A 16,752-nucleotide genomic window follows, 5' to 3' on the forward strand; every position below is an offset into this window, starting at 1 on the left:
CAATAATATTATAAAAAAAACAATGCTTTGTTTGCCTGCTGCCTGATAATTACAAAATTCAAATAAATAAATAGCCATCCTTGCTGAAGCTAAATGTGCCATCAAGAGGTCAGCTCAGACAACAAGTAAATCTTTGATTATGTTAGACTGACCCCCACCACACAACACAACCACACAGACAAAACCAAAACCACCTGCTCACTAATCATCTAAATGAGCTTTGTTCCTCCACTTTCAGTCCTGTCTTGTCCTCATTCTCTCAGCATTTCTTTTAAATTCATTACACACATACACATAGTACACAGACAATGAAAAGGCTGACTGAACATATTGGCACTGCACATCACAACTTGCAGTTCCACAATACAATCACAACAGTCTAAGAAAAGTTTGCGAAGTGAAAACAAATTTTAAAATGTTTTAAATCATAAAATTATGTGACACAGGAGAGAATTTGACACACCTAATGATCTCTGATCTGTTCATCAGACTAATCATTAACTATTATATTTATACAAATACACTTTATGATTTGGGGTTTAAGGAACTACAACTGGGAAAGGTTTTGAAAAATATTTGTGATGCATTTTGAATGCTATGTTTCAGTCCATCCCTTTGCCCTCAAAATGTGCTTTTTCCCTTTTTACCATTTAATTTATCTTAATTTTTAACATAATTCAGTTTCTGATTGCCTGTTCCTAGTCCTTCTTGTACATAAAAACGGAAAAAAAATAAATTTTCTCATTTTTTTGTGTACAAAGCATGAACATTATCTGCATTAAATGTGTAATTTAACTAAATTTCTTCAAACTATATACACAAAAACACATTACTGTCAGCTAGAGCCAGCTCCACCGTAGATCAAGCGTCTCACTAAGCATCACTACAGTATATTGGTTGTTAAAGTGAATGATAAGAATTTCTCATGTAGCAGCCTGTTGGCATTTCTCACATCTGTCTATCTAATCTTTTAGCTACAGCTGTCCCAAACTGCTTTAAAGACAAGAAAATCAAATGTGAAATGCTAGTGGAAGGTACACATCATTCTGAGCTGCCTTTACTGTAGGTTATGACCCTGAGATGTCATTAGCAGTTCTCACTGACAGTGAGGAGGCACAGCATGGACAGGATCAGGAAAATCCAAAGAATTAGGAGTTAGAGATTTGTTCCAAATTTATTCCCAATCTTAAAGGCATGTCATTTAAGTTTTTTGGTTCCACTTTCATGTTAACTTGAATGTCAAGTTCACGTCTGCACAGAACTTTTCCTCCGAGGTGAATCAACTTCCTGCTGTCTCCATCTCTGCCCAGTCTTTGATCTATTACCCTCTTGTGGAAGCCAGCTTGTCACACCTCAGTGACCATCATGTAAATGAAGATTTATTGCCTGCACTGTCTTTCCAGACCTCTGTATGACTACTTTTGTTTGGCAGGTGTTTTAAAGTTCAACTGTTTGCATTGCTCAAGAGGAGTCAAAAGAGCAGATCAAATCAATAACATTCCAAATTTTAAATTTTGCTAAAATATTTTCCATGATTTGCTATTAATATGCCACCAGTCTCTCTGCAGCGGCACTGAAATTCTATTACACTTGACAAAACAGTTTTGCATGAACACCTACAACCTAACATGGTTATTCTGAGTTAGTTCAATTTCAAACCTCAAAAAGTAATAATATTCAAGAAATCACCATAGATTACAACATTGCACTCCTGTGATAAATGTAGTTTTATGGCACTGATGTTTTCAACCTCATTCTGTTGACAGACAACACAATCCCATCTCATCCCTCCCTTCAATTACATGTTTACCAGGCTACCACCAGGGCAGTGACCTGTGGAATTGGCTGGTCTTGCTGTTTCACTGAAGGCTTAGGATTGGATGGGAATGAAAGACCATGGGGGAAATCTTGAGAAGCGCTGGCAACTGAAGGACAGTCCTGAAATGGACAAGTTAGTGGTCATTCCTTCAGCACTCTATTATAGTGTGGAGGTGGTGAGAATAGGAAAAACCCTTGCACACATTTTTTTCCACAGTAGCAAGTGGTGCATTGATCCACTGGAAGTGCACTAGAAGTAGAAAAGGCCCAATGGTAATTTTACAGAAAAAAATTATAATTTGATGACAGATAGCTTGGTAAACATGACTTTAATAATGTCACTTATTAAATGTTATATACTGTATTAAATATTAAAGCACACATAATACTATATTTACTTCATATATACTTTAGGTATACATATACTTCAGTTTTCCTAAATGTGCAAACGTAGCTTAGCATAACATAACACATTAACACAGCTAATTAGGCAAGACAGACCTGTCAAGCTTGGGTTTTTCAGAACAAACTAAGCTTACTGGCTTACTACCTACAGTAGCAATCAAGAGTTACGTCCAAAGCCAAGGAGCATATCATAGTACATTATTTTGTGAAGTTACAAAACACATCAAAAAAGCCCTGTTTAGATAGCACATTCATCCTGTGTGGAAGTTGCTGTATGCTACTCTATCAGAGCGTAGGCTAATGTTAGCGGGTCTGTCCCCTTGTTGAAGTTTACACTCCAGCAACCCCGGCCAAACTTGTGTTTCGACACAGCGTTACATTCGCTTCACACATTGGTTAATCTACATCATTAAAAGCCTTTTCTTTTGTAATGTTAAAAATGAAAAATACAAACAATAATGCAAAAAATAACTAAAGGGAACAGGGGATTAGCGAATAATCACTTTGTATTAAAGCCTTTGTAATCTGTTTCAAGAACCTCCACATGTTCACCAACTTCATCTCCTCTCATACTTTCCTTTCTCATTTTGTCAGCACATGAGACACAAAGCTATTCTCATGCAGGTTGGACTATGAAATTTTTCTTTTCCTGGTGGACAATACAAAAAGGTGGCCCTGTTTATTTCACTTCCCTTGCTCCAGATCACCTGCAGTGTGCAGAAACACCCTCCAGCTCTCAAGCTTTTGTGTTGGTGTGTGTGAGTGTACTTGCAATAACATCCTGTGACTTATTTAGGTGACTTTAGACATGTGTGCTACACTCTGGTCCTCCACTTGATGTTCAACTAGAATACACAAAACAGTTTGGAAACTCAGCATTAAATTGTATTCCTGAGGCTTTCTATATCTGCTGTTGGACACTCTATACAGACTTCTCCTGGGATTTGAATTGAAATATTAGACTATACACAGACACCTTCACACAAAATATACACATTGCCTCTAAGAATTGTGTATTCAAAGAGCATCCATGGTGCATTTAAAGTTCTCTCACAGACCTGTGTGGTTATCACAAGTAGAAAGAGACATTAAAAAAGGGGGATTTTGTGTACTGTGATTTCAAAGCATAAGGTTACATGCAGTAACAACCAAACAAACATTTCAGCCTCTGCTCTGAATGAAATTCTAATACCATCCACACAAGGCATTTGAGATCACATACCCACTTTGAACATCTAATTTAACAGACTGGTATATGTATATGGCACTGGAGCAAAGGTTTGTCTCAAAGGTTGCGAGTCGGGGTTCTATATCTTGCATTGTAACATCAAATACAGCCATGAACAACAATATCTGGGTTTATGCCAATAATTACAACCTCTGGGAGAATAAATGTTTTACGATGATCTCACTGTATTTAAACAAGAACTCTATGTAAAAACAGTTGGGTTGTCTAACTACCTCTACATATTAACCACTATTAATGTCAAGTTCATTATGGATTCAGCAGTATGACAACCAAGTGAGCGAAAGGCTAGTGTAAGTGTAGTTTTAATATCAGTCACATTGCACGTTCCCAAATTATGCCTAAAACGTTGATGTCAAAATGTTTTTTTCCCTTTATATTTTTCTTATATTTTCTTGGTTATGCCAAAAGTAGAAGTCGTGTAAATGTATAAATGTGTCAGGATGAACTTAATAAGTGACAAAATTGTTAACTTGTAATGTAAAAGCCTGCAATAAAGTAAAATAATAAAAATAAAAATAAATTTAAAAAGGTGATGTCATACCACACTGCATTCTGTTGTACTTTTGGAAACTCATTCCTCAAGGATATATTGACTGACTATGCCTGAGCATTCAATGAGAAGTGCTAATTATTGGAGAGCCTTGTGTTATTAAGGAGAGTAGTAATGGTGTTCCTGAGGTGAGGGTGTGTGCTTTCACAAAAGGACATTATCATATGAATGCAAAGAATGTACAGAGGATGCATGTTTAGAGTATGGTGCAGCTATGGGCAAGGTTTTTACCATTTGCGTGTCCTTGTGTTGAGAAGACAAACTAGAAAGCAAGTTGAATGATGTCAACTTCATTTAGATTTCACAACATCTGTATGCCTCTTTTAGTCATTTAGAAATGACATAATGTTGTTACAATGTATTACACATCTTTTGAGTACCAGAGCAGAGAGATGTGCTGCCTGCAGTTGTATGCAATAGTTTGAAAATATGTAAACACAGCCTCTCTAGGATATGGAACATAAACACAATATTTTCAGCAAACATTAACGCATAGATACTTTTTGTAATAAATTGAACAAAAATGAAAACATCATTGTGGCATATGCAAAAGTTTGGGCACTCTACATACTCAGTACTTAGTAAAATCCCCTCTGGCAGATATCACAGCTTGCAAACGCTTTTTGTAGCCCAGCTAAAAGTCTTTCAGTTCTTGTATTTGGGATTTAAAGGTAAAAGGCAATATTATAATAATATCTGCAATACTCTTAGGCCGTCTTGCACGCACAGCTCTTGTAGGATCCACTCACAGATTTTGAATTATGTTTAAGTCAGGGGACTGTGATGGCCATTCCAAAACCTTCAGCTTGCATCTCTTGAGGTAATCCATGGTGGATTTATTTAGGATCATTATCCTGTTGTAGAAGCCATCCTCTTTTCAACTACAGCTTTTTTACAGATGGTGTGATGTTTACTTCCAGAATTTGCTGGTATTTAGTGGAATCCATTCTTCCCTCCACCTGTGCAATGTTTCCTGTGCTACTGACAGCAACACGACCCCAAAGCATAATATATCCACCCTCATGCTTAAAGTTCTTTTCATGAAATGCTGCTCCTTTCTTCTCCAAACATACCTTTGCTGATTGTGGCCAAGAGTTCTATTCATCAGTCCACAGCACTTGCTTTCAAAACGCACCAGGCTTCTGCAGATGTTCCATTGCGTACTTCTGATGTTGGATTTTATGATGAGGACACAGGTAAGGTTTTCTTCTACTGACTCTTCCATGAAGGTCTTGTTTGTGTGCCCAAACTTTTGCACATGCCACAATGATGTTTTTAGTTATTTATTTTATTTTTTAATCAATTTATGGCATAAAAAGTAACTATGCATTAATGTTTGCTGAAAATACTGTGTTTTATGTTCCATATCCTAGAGAGACTGTGTTTACATATTTTCAAATAAAAAATCACCAAAATGTTATTTGTCAAAGGGTGCCCAAACTTTTGCATATAACTGTATTCGTCCTCTGTGGAGTTGCTGTGTGTACATGAAAGGTGAACTTTTTTAATCCTCAATAAATCATTGTCACATAAATGTTTAGACTTTGGAGAGTCTGGTGATATGCTATATTTTTCTCATTGTAAGCAAATCCCATGAAAATACCAAAAACTAACCATTAACTCATCAAGTATTGTCTGTGTGGCCAAAGCCTGATAAAGGATATTCCTCTGTGCGACATAGACCCCCTGTTGTTGCCCAAAAGTGATCCAAAACACATCAGTGAGCCACACAATTTCACCTGGTGACATGTTTCTTCATTATCATGAACATGGGCACGGCAATTTACTTCGAGCTCATTCCACACACACCCTCCTGCTGCTTTAAATACTCATTAAAGCAACAAATATGTATGAAATATGATGAAAATGGTCCCCAACAAATGTGCCATTTACTCCTGTTTGAGTAACGATTGCTAACAACTACGGTGCCCAGCTGCTTTATGAAATTACTCAGCCTTTTACAAAAAAGACACTACATATTTGTGACCCATTTCTAAAGATTTAAAACAAGTAGGAATGAATGGTCTTGGGGCTGACAACCACAGACAGAATAGGGAGCTTGGAAAGTACTGAGAGACAGAATAACACAATGTGGGTTTTGGTCTTTCCATGGGATTGGTTGACATTAAGTAAAATATTAAATAATGTCAACATTTTCCTTTTTTCCATGAATTAAAGAGATCATCCACAAGACAGTGCTGTTACTGCTCTGCATTATTTTTTTTGTACTTTCAGGTCAGATTTTGGCACAAGGTGACTTTGCTTTATGGCGCCAAATATTAAGATGGAGGTTTTTGCCAATAGCAGGTAGGGAACAAGTGAAAGCAGAAGGGGCAGGAAAGTAGATAAGATAGAATTCATTCTAAGATTAGTATTCATTTGACAAATCATTGGAGATTTGAGATCCGACTTTAAAAAGGTTCATCTCTAATGTGGATTTAAAAAGGTGCAGATATGTAAGTCCACCTCCTTTCCTCAAGAGGCAGATCAATCATGTGACAGATATAATGTTCCTCTATCTCTGGCAGACGGCTGTCAAACGGAGGTCACGCTAATTCATTCTTTGTGAAATCACAATCAGGCAGATCAATAGTCCCCACCAGCCACCATGAACTCAGCGAGATGACCTCTGCAATTCTCCTCGCAGCTCAGCGCTTTTCCAAGAATGCAGCTCTAAACCCAGTTTTGAGTAATGACTTCATGAAAGGTCTTACGTTGATTACTCTCGACTCTACTGGATGGTTCACTCGGTGAACTAAAAGCAGCAGACCATCTGCAGGGCTCACCGGGGAATTGCATTACCCCCCAAGACACGAGAACACACGCTGATTACACACAAATCCCCAAAGCAATCCCTCCTAGGTTACCCATTTTCTTTAGAAACAAACATCATTAAGTGCATAAAGTGATACAGTTTAGAAGAAGGATGATGTGCACTACGGCCACCATATCCCCATGTTTGGATGTGACTGTTCATGCGTCTAACCTTTCCAAGTATGTGTTTACCTTGAGAGATGTTTAATGCAACAATAAAAATCAATTACAGGCCTGCAACGAAAGGCAGAGCCAGTCGGAGAAAAGATCTGTATAATTACAGGTCACCTACAGGTATTGATTTTTAGATTAGGTCTTACTGATTGAAATGAGAGATGAATAATCTGATAATCAGCAGCTGTGAGTTAAATGTGTCCTTTAAGATACTCTTGTGCTATTATGCTATTGCACACGACCTGTGCTCATCATTAGGATCTGCTGAAAAGGCTGTTGAGAAGAAAATGCTCCTCAGTGAGTCTCAGGTTTGAAACAGAGGCGTGAGCCCAAGTGTTTACATTTCATACACTGGGATATACAGGAAATATCGGGTATCAGAAATAATCTCATTTGTATGTTTCACCCCAAATCATAACTTTTTTTTCTATTAAACCTCACAAAACTCCAAGAACTTCACCAACAGTGTATTTTAAAGCAGGATCTTTTGGCAAGCTTGAAAAAAACACCAGAAAGAGTCAAACCCACACTGCTGAGGATTTCTGTATCCCCTCTCTGCCCTTCTCTTTTAAACAGTGAACATTTTTATCAAAAGAAAAGCATATCTGACAGACTGCGGCAATACATAAAAATACAGATACAGCAAGATTAATGGGTTACGATAAAAAGGCACAAGTTAGGGAAAAGGCATTTATTTTACAAGGTGATTTCAGTATACCTTAAATTTGAATTCTTTTAGGGAAACATAAAATAATAAAACATTTTAAAAAATAAATTGTGAAGAGATGACAGGAAATGAAGGAAGGAGAGGTGTAAAAATGGTCCCCAGCCAATTTCTAACTGGGGACATTGCAGCTCATGGTTGGTGTCTTCACCTTGAAGTCACAGGGGTGCCCCTTTTGGTCCCACAACTTTACTGTTTTGGTTCTCTCACTGCTCTCATAGCATATTTCCAGTGGCAGCAGGAAATTGTTTTCAACAAAAACACTGATAATACCACTGTGCACTATCAGATCCCAGAATCAAACAGGTGACAAAGTTAGAGTTTAGTTGGAGAAGAAAGAACATCTTGCAGCTTAAGAGACAGATATTTTTCTCAGGAGTTGAGACTAAAACAGCTAAAAGGAAAATGAATACATGAATGTTGGACTGAAATTCATTAGGTGACCAGAAACGAGACTCCAAATGAATGCTAATGTTGCTCCAAATCTGCTGGATGTGTAAATAGGCGACAGTTTTGGCAGGTGGGAAAAAGTCGGAAAAGTTTCGACAAGTCTTCCAAATTAAATAACTAAACATGTCATTGGTCCAATCCCCTTCAGAACGACACTGCTGTTTTCTGATCTGCCCCAATCAACAGAACAATATTTCCATTTCAAAAATAAAACCCTTTCAGATGTTCATCGTCATGGTTACAATAATAACCACTTGGAAATAACCGCCATCATGGTTAAAAGAAACAAAGTTTTAAGTGGGAAACAGGAAACAAACAGCAGTCTCTCGTGTTAAAGTCCAACATTTTGTTGATCCATCCATCCATCCCGTCCTCCTCCCTCTATGGACTTTGTCACTCTTTTTTACACTACTTCCTCCTTTGCTCTCGACGGACCAACTATATTCTACCCACATAACCTCAAGAGTACTGCCTCATCAACATTCGCTCATTCTACAGTAAAAATATGAACAACAAACAAACAGATACCACAATAGTTTTAAGATAAAAAAAAATCACTTTTCAAACAAACAAATCACATATACAAATGAGTAAATTGTTAAACATTACAAACTACTTTTACTTGTTAGTAACATCTGAGATACTGGCACTTATTCATAGATTTCACTTGATAGATAACTCCTTCCATTATGTCATGTGCCCAGAATGTTCTGGACTATTCTCATGGGTTTTGGGTATTTCACTGAAATTTTTCCAGTCATTAAATCCATTACTGATTGATTTGTAGTTTTTTGTGAGCAGCAGCTTGCAGCAGAAGCAGTAAAGACTTTTTTTTTTCTTGGAACGACCCAGCTTCTCTTGATTTTCTCTCCATTCACTAATTTTCTATAAAAATGGTAGTGATGGGAACTTCTCCCATCCTCTCATTTTGGATATGTAGAGTCTTATTTTACCTGATATGGCCTCTGCTGACTATCTCTGTCCTCACCATATTAAACAGGGCTGGCCAGTCAGCAGGACCCATAGGTGCTGCCTTGATGGACTCACATACTTCAGGATATGTTCCAGTTGATGGTGTCTGCAGGCTATAGACTAGTAGCAGTGTGTGTTGTGCTTATTGTTCCCTCACCTGCAGGCAAATCTAAACATACATGCAAATATAGTTATTATTCTCTTAGATAGGACACACAATGATTCATAAATTACAACAAATCAGGCAATAAACACATCTCAAGCATGAATTATAACAGTTTAATGGTTGACCAGTACTGTTCAATAACATGAGTGAAAAAAGGTCAAGAATCTAGGTTTAAATTATGTTTGATGGGAATCAGTTATTCTAGCTTAAATGTGTCCTGTAGATAACTTGAATTGATGAAAGTCCTTTGTGCCATTCTACTGCATATAAAGTGGCACTGTACAAATAAACTTTATTTAATTTGACTAAGACCTATATTTAATTACTAACAAGGTGTAACTGTAACATTCAACAACAACAACAACAATAATAATAATAATAATAATAATAATAATAATAATAATAATAATAATAATAATAATAATAATAATAATAATGACAACAACAACAACATCAGCAGATTTATTAATTTGACAGCAGACCTCCTCATTCTTGAAAATTAACTAATTTTTGTTTTTAATAGCAGTACATAAATGAAAGTGTCATTTACTGGCACCTATTCATATACTCCAGATACTTTGTTTCTATTTGAATCATATCTCACTCCTAAGCAAATTTCCACCGGTTCAACAACACCCCATTTCTCAGTAAAATACTTTGTCCATTTAGAGTTTGTGTTTAAGTCTCTGAGTGGATTGTAAGTATTACTGAAGACGTCTTCCACCGCACTTGTACTGGGATTCTCAACAGGCGCTGCACTTAACACTTGTTCTTTAAGATGAACTTCAGTGACATATTCCTCCATGCTTTCAACAACAGATAATACAACATAGTTGGCAACACCACTCCCCTGCAATTTTGCTTTAATCGAAGCACAGATTTCTTTTGCCTGTTCTGTTGACATATGAGATGTGGAGGGTTGATTTATCCCGTCTAGGTCCATATCAGAGGCATTTTTCTTGTGAGATCTGCTCACTTTAGTCTGACTGATGTGGTGTTTCCATATTAACATCAGTGCTTGGGCCAATGTTAACAGTTCTATGACAACTGCTTAAATGCTTTCGAAAACCTGCAAAACTTTTAAACTGCAATAAACATCCTGCTTGAGCACAAAAAAGAACAAAATTTTTGCCAGGATATAATCCATGCAAAAACTTAAGGTGCTGATTTAATGCATTAGGTGCATCATGCAATGATCTACAAATATGACATCTACATACATTGATCAAGAACTTGGCTCTGAGCTCCTGTTCATGAACTTGGCTCTTAATTCTTTTACCTTTGGGCTTTCTTAGTGGTGTTGACATCAATACAGTAGACTGTTGTCTGGAAGAATGTGTACACGTTGCTGAGATCATTGTCATAGCTTGCACTGAAAATGAAGTGCACTTTAAAGAGTTCATCAAAGGCTGCCAATGAAGTGGTTCCCTAGCAGAGGAGGAGCTTCTTATCCATCATGATGTAGAACGTGCTGATGGCCTGCTTGCTGGTCCCAGAAGCAAGAAGGTATGGCTGCTGATGCCCCTCCTGGTTCTCTAGGTGTTTTTCGATGCTCCTGCAGGACTGAGGGAAAAACAATGACAAAGTCACATCGTAATGTGTTCTTTCAGTCTGACCTACACGTAAAGCACATACTGTGGCCCAGTACATACCTTGTGTAACACAACTTGGGGGCCCATAGCCTGGTATGTGCTGATCTTCAATGTTTTCTTTTCATGGGCTGAGATGGTAGGATATGCAAGAGCAGTAGGAAAGATGCCATATCACTGTCCCACTCTGTAAGAAGCAAAAACGTCCAGCATCAGCTTTATTTGAATCACAACTATGTTCCCTTTTAAAACTTCAATTTAACCTACTGTCCATAACCTCCCCAGGCTTTCTGAGCTGTGTTAAGTTCCATTACAAGTACTGCATATGACCTGATGCTTTCAAAATGATTCAATTTGGCCTTTAGCTGAATAACTGGATGATCCTCAGAGGATTCATTATTGTACTGATTCCTGACAGACTTCAGCAAACTCTGGAGCACTGGGGTAGAAGTAAGAATCTCTGCTTCTCTGATCACCTTTCCATAATAGGAAGTATGCCACTTCTCCATTAGTTTGGCATCTATTTCTGGTCCAAAGAGAAGAGTCTTGAAGAAATCTTGAAGTATCTGCAGCAACACAGAGAAAAGATTTTTTTTTGTTCAATATACATTATCTGACAATCAAATGATAAGCTTTTAGCTATGAATTGTGATAATAGAAGAGGGATTCCCCTGCAAAGAAAAAAAAAAGGGAAAATTGTTGTTTGCTCACTTACCCAAGTACCTGACAGCACTTCACAGGGATGGGACAATTATGACATTACTGCAGTAATATGAATCTACTGCAGGGTTGACACCAACACTGTCATTGCTGTTTTTTTCTCCAATCTCAACTGCTAATGTCCTTTCACAATCCAACAAGGATTGACTAAGCAGCTGACACACATGCTGCAGCACTGCAGCAGATGTCCATATAAAGAGTTGACATCGGCTCGGTTTGAAAGTAGAAAAAACCTTTGGAAATCGAGCATTCAGATCACACTGAAGCTTTTTGCTCACATGGATTACATACATTTACCCCTACATACATTTACCCCATTATTTTGACACTTCATGCCACATTTAATATGAACATATGACATTGTAACATTATATATATGACTGAAAATTAAGGAAAAGCATAATAGGTCCCCTTTAAAATGAAAAAAAGAAAAGTTCAATTAAACAGCTGTAACCGCCTAAGCTGTCCTATTTCACACAATTCTGCTCATCCTTTCAATCAAATCTATGCTTTGCTATGCTATGCTCTGCTATCATCATCTTACCCCTCAGTCAGACAACCATGTGCGCTGTAAGAATGTTAACTATCTGTCTTCTCCTACTGTCATACAGCATTCCAGTCTCTTCATATGCTTCAAGCACTGTTGTCCTTCCAGGGTTTGTCAGCAGGATCTGTTTTATCAGCTACAGAGATGACAATAATGAATTAGAGTGGCACTTGTTACAATGTATACCTCTAACAAGGCCAAACAGTATGGTCTGGATTTGGCTCTGTGTCTATCAAAATTTAATCGGTTATTCTTTGGATCGCAAGGAACCTTTCCAGAGTTACATGGGAGTCAGTACAAAACTTGAGTAATTCCGAAAGCATACACATTAAAAAATGCAAATGTAAATATTTCCTCCTTCCCAGAGGTATGGTTAGTTGTTTTACTTTTAGACCAAGAGCAGCAAACTAGTTTCAGTCATCATTATAGCATGACGGTAATGATGATCAAGTAAAGCCAAACTTTAAAGGACACATTTTTCCTTACTCCAGATTTTCGTGAATGTAATGTAAGGATTTTATATTGACATGTTTTTTGTTTTATTTTATTTTTTTATCTTACTGTGTGTTGAATGGCAATAAAACATTTAAGCACATGAAATGAACCAAAAAAGTGACAACAACAACAATTTCAATTCAGATATTATTTATACTGTCTATATGGAGACACCTGATGATAAACTTACCTCTCTGACTTAAGAACTCTCCATTGCCTCTTCATCACTTCTAATTTGCTTGGGTGGTCTTGAGATCTCACTGTCACTGCTACCGATGGACACAGAGTGGAAACTCCCACCCTATGAGGATAGTGGTGTGGATGGAGGCGATGACTGAGATGTGCCTGAATCTCAAAACAAAACATATGAACAGTTCACCTTATTTGCAGTTGAACTGTGGATAAAATCTTGAATTCAGCACTGGACATGACCCCTGCTCTCAGTCATGCAATAAACTCTGCCAATATCTTTCCTGACTGAACAATTAGGAATCAATAGAGAAAACGTCTGCTTTGCTATGCCACATTTTGTGCTATAAAGACATCACTTATCAATTAAACCCATTACTTCAAGATAAACCGTATCTCAATATTTCATATACTAATATTAAAACTGGATTTAAAGTAATTAAGTCAATGCAATGGTTCATCTCCAATGACCACTTCTGTTAATGCAATATAAAACCAAGCTTCTTTTTAAATTTACCATTGTCATCATGACTGTCCTTGATGACAAAACAAATCCCTTCCAGAGTGGATAATTCTGCAAACACTTTCATCTGTCTCAATGACAGAATCATCTTCCACAGTGATTTTGTCCACAGGGATGGAGAACGTCTTTCTCACTACGTGATGAGGTTAAGAGAAAAAATGGCATGACAAATTGTTTAAATTATACAATATAATGACTTAACCATAATTTGAATTACTGGCTAGTCGTACCAGTTGGAAAGTTTACCTGCAGTAATTAATTTTTCAAAATCAGCTGCTTGTAATTTATTTGATGTATTTCTTGCAGTTTGGATACTGCACCTTCATAATCATTTTGCCACCTACAACATCAGACTATAGAGGAAAAGGGGGACAACATGAAATTTCTTAAGATATCCTTTCAATGCTGTTTTAATTATGAATAAACATTGTCTTTTAATAACCTACTCAGTTGCTCTCTGATGGACATAAATATACTTGTTGGAAAGACGCTGGCGGGTATTAAGATGCTCTCTTTCATTTGGACCGCTTTTAACAAATATGAGTTCACCTTGTGCTGTCGTGGAAGTGTTTCATGTTTCACAAAAGGCTTTAAAGAAGAGGAGTCTCCAGAAACAGCTTTTGGAAAAGAAGGTCATATTATAATCAGTGTCGTCTTAAATTCAGCTCAAATCCAGTAATTTAAGGAGAACGTAAATGAAATACAAAAGAAATATGGAAATGGTACATTCAGGGAACTGTACTCATGTCCTCAGTATTTCTAAAACTCTGGCTACAGCTCTGCTTATCATTTCATGTGCGTATGATACAGAGTGATAGAGAGCGAGATAAAAGGAATAGAACATAATAACAGCTTATTGCCAGCTCCAAGTGAGCTCATTAGATAGAGAGCATCATTCTGGGAGAGTACGTGCACACAGATTGGCTACCTCTGACCTGAAAAGTCTGACAACAAATCAATTTCTCAGATTTTGTAACAACATGCCTCAATGTTGGTCTTGAATCTAAAAGTCTCAGCAGTTTCAGTTACAAGGAACTTCGACTCAACTCAGCCCCTGCAGATCAGCCAGGGAGAGTTGTTCAAATCATATTTGCTTTGTACTTGTCAGTCTGATTTCTCTCCCTTTGAATGAACAGCTATTGACTTTGCAGGCCTCCGGTATGTGAAGCAGAGATGACCTATGACAGAGTGTCAATATCATTTCTGCACCTTCAGCCTCAGCTAATTTCTTCCCACACTGTGGACCTTTTAGAGATCAAACAGCCATGGCCCTGACTGTGTGTCTGGTCTGGGAAGGGCGGGGGGAGGTGACAGAATAAGATTTTGGCGACTTGTTTTGATGACACTCATCCTGGGACCTTTCTTCATATGCCAGTCTGCCGAATGGCATTACACGTTTCTCTCTCCCAGTTTATTTGCCTACTCTCTTATCAGCCACATGAGAGGCCCAGACAACCCCCCATCAGGAGACGAATGATAATTGTCGGCGCCTTTCCAGCAAGATGCAGGTAAGGGAAATGGACTGGCATTTATCCCCACATTAGTTTATTGGTCAAGCCAGAGAAGATGGAAGTGAGGCTACGGGCAGCTGGAAACAATCTGATTGTGCCACTCTTGCAGACCACAGGAGTGTAAATCACAACCTCAGCAACTACATTTCTTTCATGAATAAGGAATGAAAAGCGGTGAAAGTTCAAAGTCTTTCCTTCATCTAATTTTCATTCCAAACTATTAGATGTCATGTTCACCAACATATGTTAATTGATCTGTAGGGGGAAGTGGCATAATAGCAAAGTGGAGCATAATTGAACGCTCTCATTAAGTCACACATGTCTGTGGTAATCAGACCTCAGGCCTTTACCCCTCATGTAGTTATCTTAATCATATTCCCCTGCCGCACTTGGAACCTATATAAATGCTAATTGCTCTTTTGTAATTGTACACAATGCCAGACGTTCCCTGCACATGCTAATAATATGCAACAGTCCCATGAAGCTGCAGCAACCTTTGCGATCATACAGATAAATGACTTTCGTGTTAAACCGTTCATTTGTTATAACCTTTTACCACTGTGCTGAATCAGAGAGCACGACATTATGCTGTTCATTTGGTGTAATGTGACACTCACGCAGGTGGACCTCCACTGGTGTTGCAGTGGCTTGACCTTTCCAAACTACTCTCTGGGGGCATGTCTGTAAATGTCGGATCACTTCCTATTATGAGAAAAAAGTTACTTCTTGTTATCCCGCTTTTGTAGAGAGCAAGTGTATGTTATATGCTACAGTGTCATTGAATTATGTGCACACAAAAAAAAACCTCCAATAAATACTTTAATGGCTGAACTTTGCTGGATATTCGGGATGTAAGATGAGAGGGTCAATACCATTCACATATCTGTCTGTTAAATATGAAACTATGCCAGTTAGCTTAGCTTAGCATAAGAATTGGAAACAGCTAGTCTGGTTAAGTTCAAAGGTAACAAAATCGATGTGGCTAAACATCTAAAGCTGACTAATTAGCACATTATTTTTTGTCTATTAAATCTGTATAAAAATTGAAGTGTAAAAATGACTGAGAGGTTATGCTTTTATGGAGGTCAATGTGTGGGACTATTTCTTGGCCAGACTGTCTGGACAGTCTGTCATTTGTGCACTACAGTTTTTGTATTAAACCAAGTAGATATAGCATGTTCATTAATGAGCTTTAGACGTGCCAGGACCACAGGTGGATTTTGTCATCTTTGGACAGAGCCAGGCTAGCTGTTTCCTCTTGTTTCCAGGCTTTGTGCTAAGCTAAGCTAACTGGCTGTAGGTTCATATTTACCATACACACAGAGTTCTGTCCATCCAGTAAACAAAATACTTAAGTTTGGGTGCAGTTTTCAACCAACAGCAACACTTAATATTTGCTTGTTTGTAGCAGTGGAACTAAATGTACAAGGGGCAGCCTTTCAGTCCTTGGATGGTATTCTGTATTGGCTTGTTCCAACTTTTCATAGAAGTTGCAGTGTTTTTTTTACAATGAGTAAACTATTCAAACCCACTGCACCATTCCTTGCCAATGTATAGACTTTGTGCATCATTACACACATTTCCTCATAATTCAGACTGAAACTGATCTTCACTAGAACTGAAAATGAAGATATATGGGTTTGAACAAAGTTTGGCTGCACAGCATGAGCTTGTAATAATTCGTACTCCAGTTGGTCAGTGAGGTTTATGGGTTCATCATAATATCTGAAGTCAATGTACAGCCAGACAGTGAAGGTGAAGAGACTGATTACAGGGATGTTGGCTCCCCATGTGGCTGTTTGCAGTATCTCAGTGTTGCTAAATGAGCGTGGCCTAAGGTAAAGAGTGTGATGGAG

Source organism: Thunnus maccoyii, chromosome 14 (assembly GCF_910596095.1).
Source record: "Thunnus maccoyii chromosome 14, fThuMac1.1, whole genome shotgun sequence".
NCBI lineage: Eukaryota > Metazoa > Chordata > Actinopteri > Scombriformes > Scombridae > Thunnus > Thunnus maccoyii.